The following is a 13,785-nucleotide window of genomic DNA, read 5'->3' as shown; positions in this document are numbered from 1 at the left end:
GGGCAGGAGGAACATCATTTCCCCCCCCCTCCACTCGCCGCTCTGGTGTTTTTAAGCAGATAGTTTTGGACACAAAAACGCAAGAAGCAGAAGCAGCCCTGTCAAGCTGCAACGATTAATAAATGCCAAACAGATGCACACCATCCTCCCCGGGATGATGTATGCGACAGGCCAGGGCAAACCCCAGCAAATGCATTTCCGAGCTCAGCGCCCGAGGGCTGGAACAGGCAGCAACAGAGACGGGGGGGGGAAGGAGGGAGGGGAAAAATAATAATAATAAAAAAAAAATCCCAATTCTAAAAAGCAACTGTCGGAGAAAACACTGAAAACAAGCAGGCGAGAAAAGTGACAGTGCGGTTTGAAACAATGGAGGTGGTGAAAGTAGCTGGAGATGAGAAGGTGCTGTCAGGAGGCTGGGAAGGGCTGTGTGCCGCAACCAGCCCTGTTCCTGGAGAACACAACCTGGCTAACGGTCCATCACACGCTCACCACAGCCCTGCCGTGGCCACCACGGGGGGATTTGGCCCCCAGGATGGACCCACAGGCTCCCTGGAAGATGGTTTTCCATAGATGCCATGGCCAGTGGCAAAGGCTGGGAATTCCTCTGCAGGGATCAGCAGTGGGTCTTCCAGAAGGTCACTAAGGACACCAAAGGATGGAGAATTTACTCTCCCCCTCTTCACAAGTTGATCCAGCATTTGATTAAACTCCAAATAAAAAAAAAAAAAAAAAAGACCAAACCCACATGCTTTATTTTCCAGTGTGAAACTGGCTGGTGTCTGTTTCCAGCCCTGGGTGTCTCTGCCGTTCCCGGCGTTGGGAGTGTTCGTGTCTCAAACGCCTTCTTGGAAAGATGCATCACCTCATCTCTTACCACTCACCCCGCTCAGGTGCTGCTTCTATCCTGAGTCAATCCTTAAAATATTTGCCATCAATATGTCAGGTATGTAAATTAGCGTTTAAGTTCTGATGCTTTGTACCCAATTAAAGACTTAATCTGCAGCTGCACGGCCGAGACAGCGCTGCCAAGGAGGAGCCGTTCCCAGCCAGCAGTTTGCAGTTGGTCCCTTCTATAGGGAAAAGTCACCTTTTTTTCAAATAATTCCTGCTGAAAATCATAGCTATTCACTCCCTGCAGCCCTGGGGAAGTCTCAGCTTTCTGTGTTTCAATCCAGCCCTGAAGGATGGCAACCCCTCTGAGGTCCATCCCTCACTATCGCTGCAGCAGTGGCCAGGGCTGTCCCTCCAGGAGGTCACTTCTCCAGCCAGGACAGAGCTCCTGCAGCAGCTCGGGTCCCTTTTTGCCTTTGTCCACCCACCCGTGGCCAGGCGGGAGGAATGTGGCGTGGTCGGTCCTGTTTGCTCATGGAAACCTCTGGCTTTGCTATCAAAAACAGAACTGAAACCATTTTCAAGACTCTTGCTGACCCTTCACGCCCATTCTGCAGTGCAGGAGGTCAATAATTATTTACCCAGCAATATATTAAATAAAGAGACACACACACACACAAAAAAAAAGCTTTTAGGACAAGCAGAGCTACTTATCATTTCCTTCAATCTAGGGTTGGGTTTTTGAGAGTCATTTGCCTACAGGTGATTGACAGCGGTGTTTTATGATGAAATACTGTTTGCAAAAACATCTTGCCTAAAAATGGTTCCACCAGAGCTAATAAATTCCATCAGCTAATCCGACATTGCCACCCACAAAACATATTGCTCATGGATACAGATGTGCAAGATGCAGCATCAGTGGCGGGGGGGGGGAAGGGGAGGGAAGCCTGATATTCTCCAAAATTCTGCATCTTTGCAATGGGGAAAAACCAAACACCGATTTTGATGCAATCTTGAGACTCAGGGATCTCACTGTGAATCGCAAGACACAACCAAGCAATGTTTGGCCCATTTTCTGGCTCAAGCACCATCAGACACCCTGGTCACAAGCCCCCCCGGGTGCATGGTGACACTGGGTTCCCTCTTCCATGAGCTGGTGGCAGCAAGAAAATGCTGTGCACAAGACAAGACTGAGCACGTTGTTTCCTCTCTGCGACACGTTAGGACACTGAAAAGCACTTCTCTGAGGACTGTCCTTCTTGAAACCACCCAGGACAAACCCCCAGAAGGGTTTACTCCTTTCCCGAGTGGAGAAGTAACATCAAACACATTTTGCAAGCTGTGCTGGCGGGAGGGAGGGAGGCAATATTCCCTGGAAATGGGGATACAGAGAAATAAAGCCACCAGCCCAGCTGAAGATCAGCGGCAGCAAAAGTGAAAAATCAGGAGTCTCTGCATTCCAGTGCACTGCTAAAGCCTAGTGTGGCATCATACTTTTAAGACAGGAGCCCAAGAAGGTTTCAAAACTTAGATTAGCTTCAGAGAGCAGCGCACGAGGCCATCCTTGAAGTCAATGACCCCACTGGCACCCTCAGATTGAAGGAGGCTATTTGAGAACTCTCAACCAAGAGGTCAGTAAAACGCTCTCTCTAGCCCCAGTGAAGCAGCCCATAAACTCAGTCTTACTCTGCCCAACATTTACGAGGCTTGATGTTGTCCCCTTTGCTCCTTAAAAAGCCCCCTGCACACTCAGAAAGCCTTCATCAAAAATGAGAATACAAGCAGAGAAATGAACACAACCCCTTCACCCCCACGTCCCCAAACACTGTTGGCTCCTGGGAGAGGAGCATCCCACCAGGCAGGGGGGTCACCCCTCCAGCTACTGCTCTGCTTCCCTTGGGAGAGAGCTGGGAGCCCACATCCCACCCTGAAACCAAGGTCCAAGGCTGGTGGGGTGACTTATCCAGATAGATCAGCCTCTTCCTTCCTAGCTGACCAAATTAGTTGTGGCAAGCTTGGCCCGTGTTATGTTCAAGCAGCCTCCTGCAGAAAGCTCTCCAGATGTTGCTGCATTAACCTCGGTGACAGGCTCAGAAAACCCACAGGCCACCCCTTCTCGTTTTGAAGCCCTTGGGGTGTTTGCATCAGCCCAAGCCCTGCTTGCCCCATCTCAGGGTTAACCTCACACCTTCTGCACTCCCACCCCGTGAGACTCTCAGGCACGGATCTGCAGCGGGGTTAGGAACAGACATAAAGTCCAAAAAAGGCAAAAAAAAAATTTAAAAAAATCAAAATACCAAAAAACCCCCACACAAAACAGCGCCACACAAGGTAGAGATTTTCAAAAGCAGGAGGCAGGGAAGGTAATTAAACCAGCTCGGGTGTTCCCTACACCTCGGGCTACTGTCGGGAAAACAGCCCACATGCGCACAAGCAGAAAAAGGCAACAGCCCATAATATGCACCCCGGCGCTTCTGGGAGGCTTTTACCTAAACGTTGCCAGGGCGATGTGTACATAAATCTGTCCTTGCTCTGAACCGCAATCACCAGCTCGACAGAGAACACCCAACTGGGATCAGTGGACAGGTGATTGTTGGGGGAGCAGAACTTTGTCGGGGCTGCACCCTGAGGGGTCCCAGGGCTGCAGGGAGCCCCCAGAGCCCCCCCAGGGCTCTCACTCCCCACATCCCACAGGGGATGTCAAAAAACAGGTGGGGAAAAAGAGCCTGTGGGACAGGGTGACAGCACCCAGCTTTGCACAGACCCAAACCCATCCACATTTGGCAGGAGGAGGAGGAGAAGACCAGCACTAGGAGCACACGGGGATGTGCAAGGGCAGGGAAGAAATTTGGATTTTTAAAAGGAAATTGTCTTAAAACATGATTCACAAGATCAAACAACAAACTCTTTCAGGAGGTGAGGAATCTCCCCAAGAGCCCCCTCAAAGCATCCCCATCAGGGATCCTAACTCTGGCAAGGTGGGACTCCGACCCAGCTTTGCACAGACCCAAACCCATCCACATTTGGCAGGAGGAGGAGGAGAAGACCAGCACTAGGAGCACACGGGGATGTGCAAGGGCAGGGAAGAAATTTGGATTTTTAAAAGGAAACTGTCTTAAAACATGATTCACAAGATCAAACAACAAACTCTTTCAGGAGGTGAGGAATCTCCCCAAGAGCCCCCTCAAAGCATCACCGTCAGGGATCCTAACTCTGGCAAGGTGACTCCAAGCCCTCTGCTAGAAGAGAAACTCGTGGGGTGGAATTACACCCACAAAGAGCAAGCCCCCACCAGCTGCTAAAGGATCAACAGGCCCTTCCACATGAATGGGATAAATTTTGGGGCAACACTCAAAAGAGAGCCTTGAAGACCAAGCCAAGCATTGAAGATGCTCAAGTTGACACCATTAACCCAGCTAAGGTACTCCAAGGACAAGAAACCTAAAGCAACAGGCTTGAAAAGCCACCAAGGCAGAACCAGAACAGTGCTACCCTTAATGCAAAAAAACTCCTGAACAGCTTTCTTGCTGGAAATTACACGTCCAGGACGCAGGGGCAGGGAGCGAGTCCTCTGCGTCCTGTGCAGCCCCTGAGGAGAAGGGCCCTGGCAGCACCCTGGTGATCTCACAAGTCTTAGCTTCCCAACAGAAAACCAGACCAAGAGCCTCAAGGAACCCACATCACTTTGAGAAACCTTGAAAACACCAGAAGACATTGCTAGACCCAACACAGCCCGAGACATCGACTCACAATGAGCCTCTGAGCTGTGGCCCCACCACCCAACCACAGCAGATGCCTTTTAAAAACCCTTTTTGACAACCCTGTGCAGCCCCTGAGGAGAAGGGCTCTGGCAGCACCCTGGTGATCTCACAAGTCTTAGCTTCCCAACAGAAAACCAGACCAAGAGCCTCAAGGGACCCACATCACTTTGAGAAACCTTGAAAACACCAGAAGACATTGCTAGACCCAACACAGCCCGAGACATCGACTCACAATGAACCTCTGAGCTGTGGCCCCACCACCCAACCACAGCAGATGCCTTTTAAAAACCCTTTTTGACAACCCCTCCCCTGTTTTGCCCATGATACTGGCCAGAAGAAGCAGATCGAGAGACCCAGCAAGGGCAGCCTCGCAGCTCCAGGATTTTCTCGTTCAGTGGCCTTAATTAGCAAAAAAAAAAAAACAACCAAAAAACTCCTCCGGTATAATTTAGGAAGAAACATTATTTCCAAGTTAATGAGTAAAATATTTTAATTACGGTGTTTAACAAGTTATGACTATGCCAAAATGTTCTCTTGGGAAGGCTGCACATATTTTCCCTGAACTTCAAGCAGGGGAGAGCGGAAGAGGGAAGGGGAGAAAGCACAGGAGGAAAACCACAGGGAGGAAAGACGGGCAGCAAGGAAAGGCTTTTGTAAAAGCAACAGCAAACTTCTCAAGGCCCTGGTCAGCCATTCCCTGACGTGAAATGAAGAGAGACCAGGTAACAGCATTTCCATGGCTCTCCACCAGCACTGGGTAAGGAATAATAATGCCTTGATCTTGATAAGCACAGAATCTTAGTGGTTGGAAGGGACCTCCGAGATCATCGAGTCAGCCCAAGAGCAGATTGGGATCTGATGATCAGAAGGGATGCTCTACAGAGGCCTGTGCCTGGTGTTGCCCATCACCTCCCTCCTCCAGGTCCCTCCTGTGCAAAGAGAGGGTTTTCTCCAGGCTCTCACCACACAGGCACGTGGGTGCCACGTTACCCGCTCAGCCCTTGGCAAAACCCAGGGGCAGGAAGCTTTTCCTTTGAAGGCAGCTGATGGGGGTGATATTTGTTTTCACTGCACGGCTCAACAGAAATATAAATTTCCTCATCAAAGCTGCAAGACAGCAGCAAGTGGGGGTTCCTGTCGACTTGAGTTTCTTTCCTGGTGAAGTTCTTCTAAAGCAGCCAGGTCCCTCTCCCTTCTGGGGACATTTTGGACTTGCTCAGTGACCGTAAGTTCCACTGCCACCGGACAAAACCATAAAAATAGCATCACTTTCAGGTATGTAGCTTGATACTCAAAATTGCCGTATCTGGCAGATGATTCATTGATCCACGTGATCTTGTGACAGGTTCTCAGGTCTTTATTATTCCTGAATCACATCTGCTCATAAATACCAGAGGGTTTTTCACACCTAGTATTATTACAGTGAACAGCCAAAGGAGGACTCATTTCAGCCTTAGAAAAATATTTCCTCCTCTTTTCGGCTCTGACGGGATTACAGGAAGGGACCGGCAGCAGCGGCTCCCGACAAACAAATCATTCCCTCTGCTGGGACTTACGTTTTCAGCCACTCTTGAAGTAATTAAAAGGTTAAATAATGGGAGAAAGAAAAAGAGGACTAAAATAAAAGTAGAGTCATTGTTTACTTCCCCGTGTTGGTTTTTAGATGATATCAAGCTCCTAACCAGGAACTCAAACAGCAGGGACTCACTTTGATAAAACATATCCTTCCTCCCCACTGCAGGCAGTTGGGCAGTAGCTCCGGTGAAGCCTGTGATCCCAGTTCCCCCAGAACAAGAGGGAATGGGATTTTCCAGTCACGCAGAGATGCTGAACTCCCCCTTGGGCCAGCAGATCCCAGGACCTACCAACGGGGCTTGGAAAACCACGGGCTGTTGGCTCACTCATTGAGCTGAGACAATTCCCTTTTCTCCCCGTGAAGCCAAAACCATCAGAATTTGAATTAAAGAGGAGCTGGGGGTCAGAAGGAGGGGGGACAGACCGGGGACTGCCTCCAGGGGGGACGGGGACCCCCGAGTTTTCAAAATGTTCGATCAGAATAGTTGCAGAAAACGTGACGGTCGACTTTTCAGCAAATAAAAGTCTATTCCCTCAGCCCTTACTTAACGGTAAAGACCCAGTAACAGCCTATAAAAATTTCTACCTCCGTTTCTTTGCAGGAAGCAATAGAGTGATTTCCTCACCGCCTGGGGAAATAACGACGGCGAGCCACGCTAGGAAACGGGAGTCCCCCGGGCCACCTCCATCCCACACGGCAAGTTCATCCAGGAGCAGAGCCAGCTGCTCACCCCGTCCTCACGCCAACCTCCTCGGGGACCTGAACCCCTGACCTCCCAACCGGGAGGACCCAACCTTGAGCAACTTGCCCCACCGCAACCCGTCGGGATGATTAATGCCAGCGACACGCAAGGGTTAGCGCCGGCCGCACGCTAAGCCACCTGTGTCATCTGTCAGTCCTCGAGAAGACACTGCTAAACCACAGCTTCAAATTTCCTGAAACTGGAGATAATTGTTGGTTTTGGCCCCGCTCTGAAACGTGCCCAGTGCACCAGGCTCAAAGGCTCCTTGGGAATGCGTGATTTAATAGGAGACAAAAAAAAAAAAACCCTGACTCCAGCAAAACTCCAGGCTGGAAGGAGGCTTCACTACACCACTTCAACAAGCTGCATTATTGCTTTTTAATATTCCTCCTAAACCATCTCTCCCTCGTGCTCCAAATAACTACTGCCATTAGACCAAAGCGCTCGTTAAGAACTAGGAGTTGAGGGAAAAGGCGAAGCCATTGCTGTTGGGAGCAAAGTCGCACATCGCCCTGCGCACAGCCCTGCCTGGCTTTGCCCAGCTCTCCCTCATCCCAGTTTGGGAAACCAGTAGGCATGTGTGGGGGAAAAACCTCAGGAACAGGAGCTGGACACAGCTACCACACCTCCCAACTGGCAGAACCTCCCAAGCAGAATCCAGGTGCCCAAAGGACAGGGACTGAGTTACTCAAGTTTGGAGGTTTTTTATTCTTCCAAGTAGAGATAGAAAAAGTTTTCACTGTTTTAAGAAACCCCAAGGCCTCCAGCAACTGTGTGCTCAGCTCCACGCTGGATATAGGTGGCCATAAATAAATTAAATGCCTCATGCAGGTGGGTGCCACAAGCCGGGGTAACTCAAGGGAGCTCAAAGCTGTGATGTAAAACAGGTCTCAGAGCTGGCAGGAGCCGGGTCTGCTTTGGGCAGGGTGGGTTAAAGCACAGCTCGGGCCTCTTTTTTTGATTTATTTTGTATTTACCAGGCTGGGCGGGCACATTCCATGGGAAGCTGGACCCAGGCAGGCTGGGGTGAAGCAAGGGTGGCATTTCCCAGAGGAAAGCAGGTCATCCCATTGCATCCCACGGAGCTTTCCCCATGGGACTGTGTCCTCTTCCACCCCTTCTAGGCAAAATGGTGATGCTAAGCCTCCCTCCTGTTGCTGGCCACGCAGCCAGGGAGATGTTCCTCCTTTCATTACGTGCTGCTTCCAAAGAAAATATTTAGATGGCACTTTTCCCTGGACAGGTTGCACGTACCCAGCAAGGTCAACAGCTCCTCACCCCAGCACTTGGCCATGGAAGCACTGTTCCATGCCACTCCTACCCATGCTGTTGGCTGACCCAAGCCCTTGGAAGGTGGCACAGGGACACCAGCGTGTCCCTTTGGCCAGGACCAGGCTCCGGGGACAACTCGGAGCTCAGTGTGAAAGCCCCAGAGCAGCGAAGGAGTTAAAGCAGCCTCATTGCTGAGGGATTTCTCCGTAATCTGTACACATGTCATGGGGATCAGGGCTGTGGGTGGTAGTGCTAGTCTGTGGCAGTCGTTCAGGCCCATGGCCCAGCACCTGACTCGCTCGGAAAGCCCTCTTATCCAGGCAGTTTTCAAATTTAATTAAGAGGGACCTATGACGGGCTTAACGCCGCCGCTGTGCCAGCCCCAAAGCTCTCTCAGGGGGTTTTTGCACAAAAGGCAGGATGGAGCAGTGACACAGCCAAGGGATGGCTTTGCTGGCACGGGGAGAGTTGGGGAGGGTTTCACCCGACCCACAAAGCGACAGCGGGAGGAGGATGGGGAGGAGGGGGGAGAAAAAAAAAAGAAAAAAAAAAAAGTGAAGGTGATGCAGAGAGCAAGGGGTCAGATTCTTTTCTGCAGAGGTAATAGTGGAACCAGAAGGAAATGCAGGTTAATAAAAAACGGGCTCTGTTAGTTAAAGTTTGCCAGCCTGAGAGCACAGAGTATCAGTCCCGGGATGCAGCCAAAAAAAAAAGAGAAAAAAAAAAAGTGAAGGTGATGCAGAGAGCAAGGGGTCAGATTCTTTTCTGCAGAGGTAATAGTGGAACCAGAAGGAAATGCAGGTTAATAAAAAACGGGCTCTGTTAGTTAAAGTTTGCCAGCCTGAGAGCACAGAGTATCAGCCCCGGGATGCAGCCGGAGCCCCCGCATCCAGGCGGGTCTGACGGCCGGCCAGCGGGTGCTGCGGGGGAGAGAAGGACAAAGCTGCCAACAGTGACAGAGAGACCAGGGAGAGGGGACAAGGGACCACCAGCAGTGCTCTTCCCATAGGAAAACCGCTGGTTATCACTGTTCAGGTGCATCAGTCTCAAGGACTGCGTCCATCCCTCCTCACCCTGGAAATGCACCCATCCTGGGTGCCAGCTGGGCAAGAGGCAACCACTGGGCACTAATCTTAATGTCTCTTTAGGACAGCTTGTCCCAGAAAAGTGAGCTCCATTCAGGGGCAGGACCACCAGTTTGACAGCATAATGGTGAGAACATCAGAGCTCTGGTCCAGGAGGAAGATCCCCAGCTAAAACAAACAGGCTAAATAGAGACTCATTTCCTAAAATTAGTCCTAGGCCGAGATCCCAGGTGGAAGTTATGTCATTAACTGCTAATACAATTACCTAGATGACAGCAGCTATCTGCCCTGACTTGAAATTTGAAGTCTTGGGTTTGAGGTTGGGGTTGAAGGAGGGTTTGGGTTCCCCCCTCCCTCCATTTTTGGCTACTTGGCAAACTCACCCGGAGCAGGAAATTAGGAAGAGAAACAGTCTCAGTGTCAATACTTCGCTGAGTCTATTTACCATGGGCTATTTGCACTAGATAATGGCTCAGAAGTGTCTCACCTCCTCCACTCTTCAAGAGCCAAATGATGTCATGGAAGTGGCATCCAGAGCACAAGCCAAAACGAACCAAGGTAACCTGGGCCCAGCAGGAAATCTCTGGGGAGCACCCACAGCCCCATCAAACACAGCCCCCCTTCTCCCCTGGGGCTCCCCATCACCAGCACAAAGCGGGGGCATGTCCCCTCACCCACCCCAGGGCTAAAGGGCCACCACCCAAGCAAGCCTGGAGCCCACAACCCCAGCCACGCACAGGTAACTTTGAAAGCCAAGGACGGGACTCACAAACTAGCCCAATTACAGTCACTAAACAGCAACTTTGCCAAATTTGCAAACAAGTCACGGCCGCGGCTGAGCTCTGTCTCCCTTTAATTCCTCTCAGCCAGCGACAGCCCCGGGAGCCAGCGGTATCCAACAGCCTCTGGAAAAGCTAAAATTGCCAGGTTCCTCCTGGCTGAGCCCCAGCCTTTTCCTCTGGCTGGGACTGTCAGACCCTGCCTGGTGGTAAGGGCTGGAGAGGGGTGTGCTGTGCGGGGGGGAGACCCCCAGGATGTCTTTGGGAGGTTCCTCATGCTCCATGAGGCCCCCCAAGAGCATCCTCAGAGCCCAGGGCAGCCAGTGGAGCCAAAACCTGATGGGGCAGCAGCCGGTTTCCAACACCCACAGCCCTGTCTCACACCTTAACCCACCTCCCCTGATTTCTGAGCACGAAGCCCCAGCTAAACCCACTGATGTGAGCACACGAACAAGCACCATGACACAGGAGCAGGGGTTCCCTGTCACATCCAGGTGACAAACTGCCCGGCGGCCACCTCCAAACCATGATGGAGCATCTCACCCGGGGCCACTTTAGCTCCATGAGGTTTAATTCCAACGGGAGGCAGCCACAGAAGGAAAACCCCACTCTCCTCACTGCAGGGAGCAGCCGAGGGGATGAACCGACGGTACCCGAGGCCAGAGAGAAACGTGGGTCTGCGGGGGTGGCTTCCGCCGGGGCTGGTCCCACACCCACGGGGGTCCCCAGCAGGGGCTGCCCCCCAGCCCCCCGCATTCCTGCACCCCAGGAGCCGCTTCCACACAGCCGAGACACGGGCTCCAGCCCCGCGCTCCCAGCTTCCAGCCCTGCCCGAGCTCCCAAATCCATTAATTGGGGCAAGCAGCAGGGAACCAGGACGGAACAGAACCGCCTGTCACCCACCACCCCCCCAGCACAAGCCCCTGGGGACCCCCAGCGCGGGAGGGAGAGGGGGCAGGAATGCTAATTCACCCCTCACATGTCCCGACACGTTTCCTCCGGGTGCTTTCGGGGCCAGGGAGCTGCTGCCCGGCTGGGGGAATTTGGATGAGGCTCATGTTCTTGGGAAGAGCTCCCAAATCCCACCCCAAGCCCGCCGTGGGGCAGGGCAGGGGGCTGAGCACAGGCACCGAGAAGCCAAAGGAGGGGGGCTCAGGGCACTCCATGGTGGGGACCCCCACACACACCCCCATCACCTGGATGGAGCTGCAGACCCTGGCAGGGCAGGGGACCCACAGATCTGGGGACAAGGCACAAGCTGGCAGTCCTGCCAGCTCCTTTCAGCTCTGAAATGCACACACAGGGACAGGCCTGCGTGATCTTTCCTTGGCAGAGCTCAAAAAGAAACATCTCGCCATTTTATCCCACTATTTAAAAAAAAAATAAAGGCCAAGAGGGAGGTGGGGATAGTGGTGGGGGGAGCCTGTATCAGATGATTAAATATCCACAGCAGCTGAGAGAAAGAGGAGGACAGGAACACAGGAACCAAGCAAAAAAAAAAATCTGCTTTTTATTATTAAACTATTATCTCAAATTTCTAATAAGCAGGTTGAAGTTTAAATTACAAGATCTCTAACAAAGTCAGGATCCAAACAGTTCAGGAGCCTTCAGATAACAATCGCCTTTCCCCAGATTGGTTTCAAGTCATTTCTTTGCAGAGACAAAGCTCCCATTCAGGGCCGGGCAGAGGGACCTCAGGGGTTTTATTACCCTCAGCATCGTGGCCCCGAAGAGGCAGCGCCAGGGAGAGAAGCGGGTCCTGCTTTCCTGGCCATGCCCAGGGCAGAGCACCTGCAGCGGGATGGCACGGCCAGAGAGAATCACAGAATCTTCTAGGTTGGAAGGGACCTTAAAGATCATCTTGTCCAACCGTCAACCTGACTGACAAAAATAGACACCCGCACAACAAACAAGGAGCATCATCACTAAACCAGACCTCCCAGCACTACATCAACCCGTCTTTTGAACACCTCCAGGGATGGGGCCTCACCCCCCTCCCTGGGCAGCCCATTCCAAGGGCTGAGAACCCTTTCAGTGAAAAAATTGTTCCTAATATCCAGTCTGAACCTCCCCTGGTGTAACTTGAGGCCATTTCCTCTTGTCCTGTCGCCTGTGACTTGGGAGAAGAGACCGACCCCCATCTCTCTACACCCTCCTTCCAGGGAGTTGTAGAGAGCAATAACGTCTCCCCTCAGCCTCCTCCAGGCTGAATAACCCCAGCTCCCTCAGCCTCTCCTCATAAGACTTATTCTCCAGACCCCTCACCACCTTCTCGGGACCCGCTCCAGCACCTCAATGTCTTTTTTATGGTAGGGGGCCCAAAACTGGACACAGTACTCAAGGGGAGGCCTCACCAGTGCCGAGTACAGGGGGAGAAGGGATGCTCGGTGGCAACCCAGCCCTGGGAAGGGCCACCTGAGCCCCTGCCCAATGCAGCCTTGCACGTCTCCCAGATTTAGGGGGAAAAGAGGACAGGAATGGGGACAGTGCACACGGGATGCTGTCAGACTGGGAAACTGGTGGAGAAACCAGCTCCGGTCCCCGGAGTGGCATCCGAGTTTGGATGCCAGGGAGGATAACGGCAGAGCCAAACGATGTGCCACGGCTTGTTAGAGAGAGGATTAAACCCCGAAGCGTTCCTTCCACTGGTAATCTGGCAGGAAGGATATACCAAATCTCTGATAAACAAAAGCTCCGCTGAAATTTAAAGGGAAGAGACATTTGATAGTCATTTGGGAAGGTGAAACTAGGTTAGGAGAGCCAGCCCTCTGCCAGGGGATGAGCCGAGAGCTCCCGGAGCAAACAGCAGCGCAGTCTCCTTTTCCAGCACCACGGATCATTCCTCCCACAAGCATCCTTCCCACCCACAATCCTTCAGAAATAGCCCAAACTGGAAAAGCCAGTGTTAAACAGCCCCCCCTCAGGGCAGGGGTTCCCAAAATGGTTGAAGAGCCCACAGATCACTGTCTGATTTCTTCTGGTTCCTGTGTCACAGGATCTCTGTGGTGGGTGTGTGTGGCTGGTACAGAGACCCAGGCTGCCTTGCAAATTTAGACACTGCAGCCCCCCTTCCAGCTGTGGATTTGAAGGTGCCAAACCCTTTTTCAGATCAGGCACACTGGATATGTCACCACAAGAGCCCTCAGAAGCTCCTCACCCAGGTCCCACCAGCTGCTGGCAAAGGCTCTGCCTACCCCAGGAGGTACCACTGCCTGAGGGGGCAACAGCACTTGGACTAATTGGGGTTAATTAAACAGGTGTATTAGCACATCGCACCATGCCTTGATGACCAGCTTGTCAGGAGCTGGATGGGGGTCCCCGACACCAAGACCCAGGCTCAGGACTTGCATCCTGTGGGGACAGCATGGGGCTTGCAGGAGACAGCAAGCAGAGACATGGCACCCTCCTCATCCTCAGCACGGGGAGGAAGGATTAGCCTGAAGATGTCACCTTCCATCCCTCCCCTTGCCCCCAGCCTGCTCCCTTTCTGTGGCAATGGAGGGGGGGGAATCTCCTCCCCACTCTGCCTTTCCCCCATGGGTCTTCCCCTCTCTCCCAGCTCCCCCCCTTCTCCCCCCGGCTCAGTATTGAGGCTGATAATTACTGCTGAATAGCCTTCCAGATTCCCATGCTCGTCAGCCTGCCCTCCCCTCCCACCGCCCCCGAGCAGGGAAGGAAGGATTAGCCACCACAGGCTGGGGGCCACGGAGCAGGCAGGGCCCCCATCCCAGCTCCACAC

Source organism: Calidris pugnax, unplaced genomic scaffold (assembly GCF_001431845.1).
Source record: "Calidris pugnax isolate Ruff unplaced genomic scaffold, ASM143184v1 scaffold206, whole genome shotgun sequence".
NCBI classification, from domain to species: Eukaryota; Metazoa; Chordata; class Aves; order Charadriiformes; family Scolopacidae; genus Calidris; species Calidris pugnax.
The sequence above is the reverse complement of the archived record's forward strand: the minus strand, read 5'-3'. Positions refer to the sequence as shown.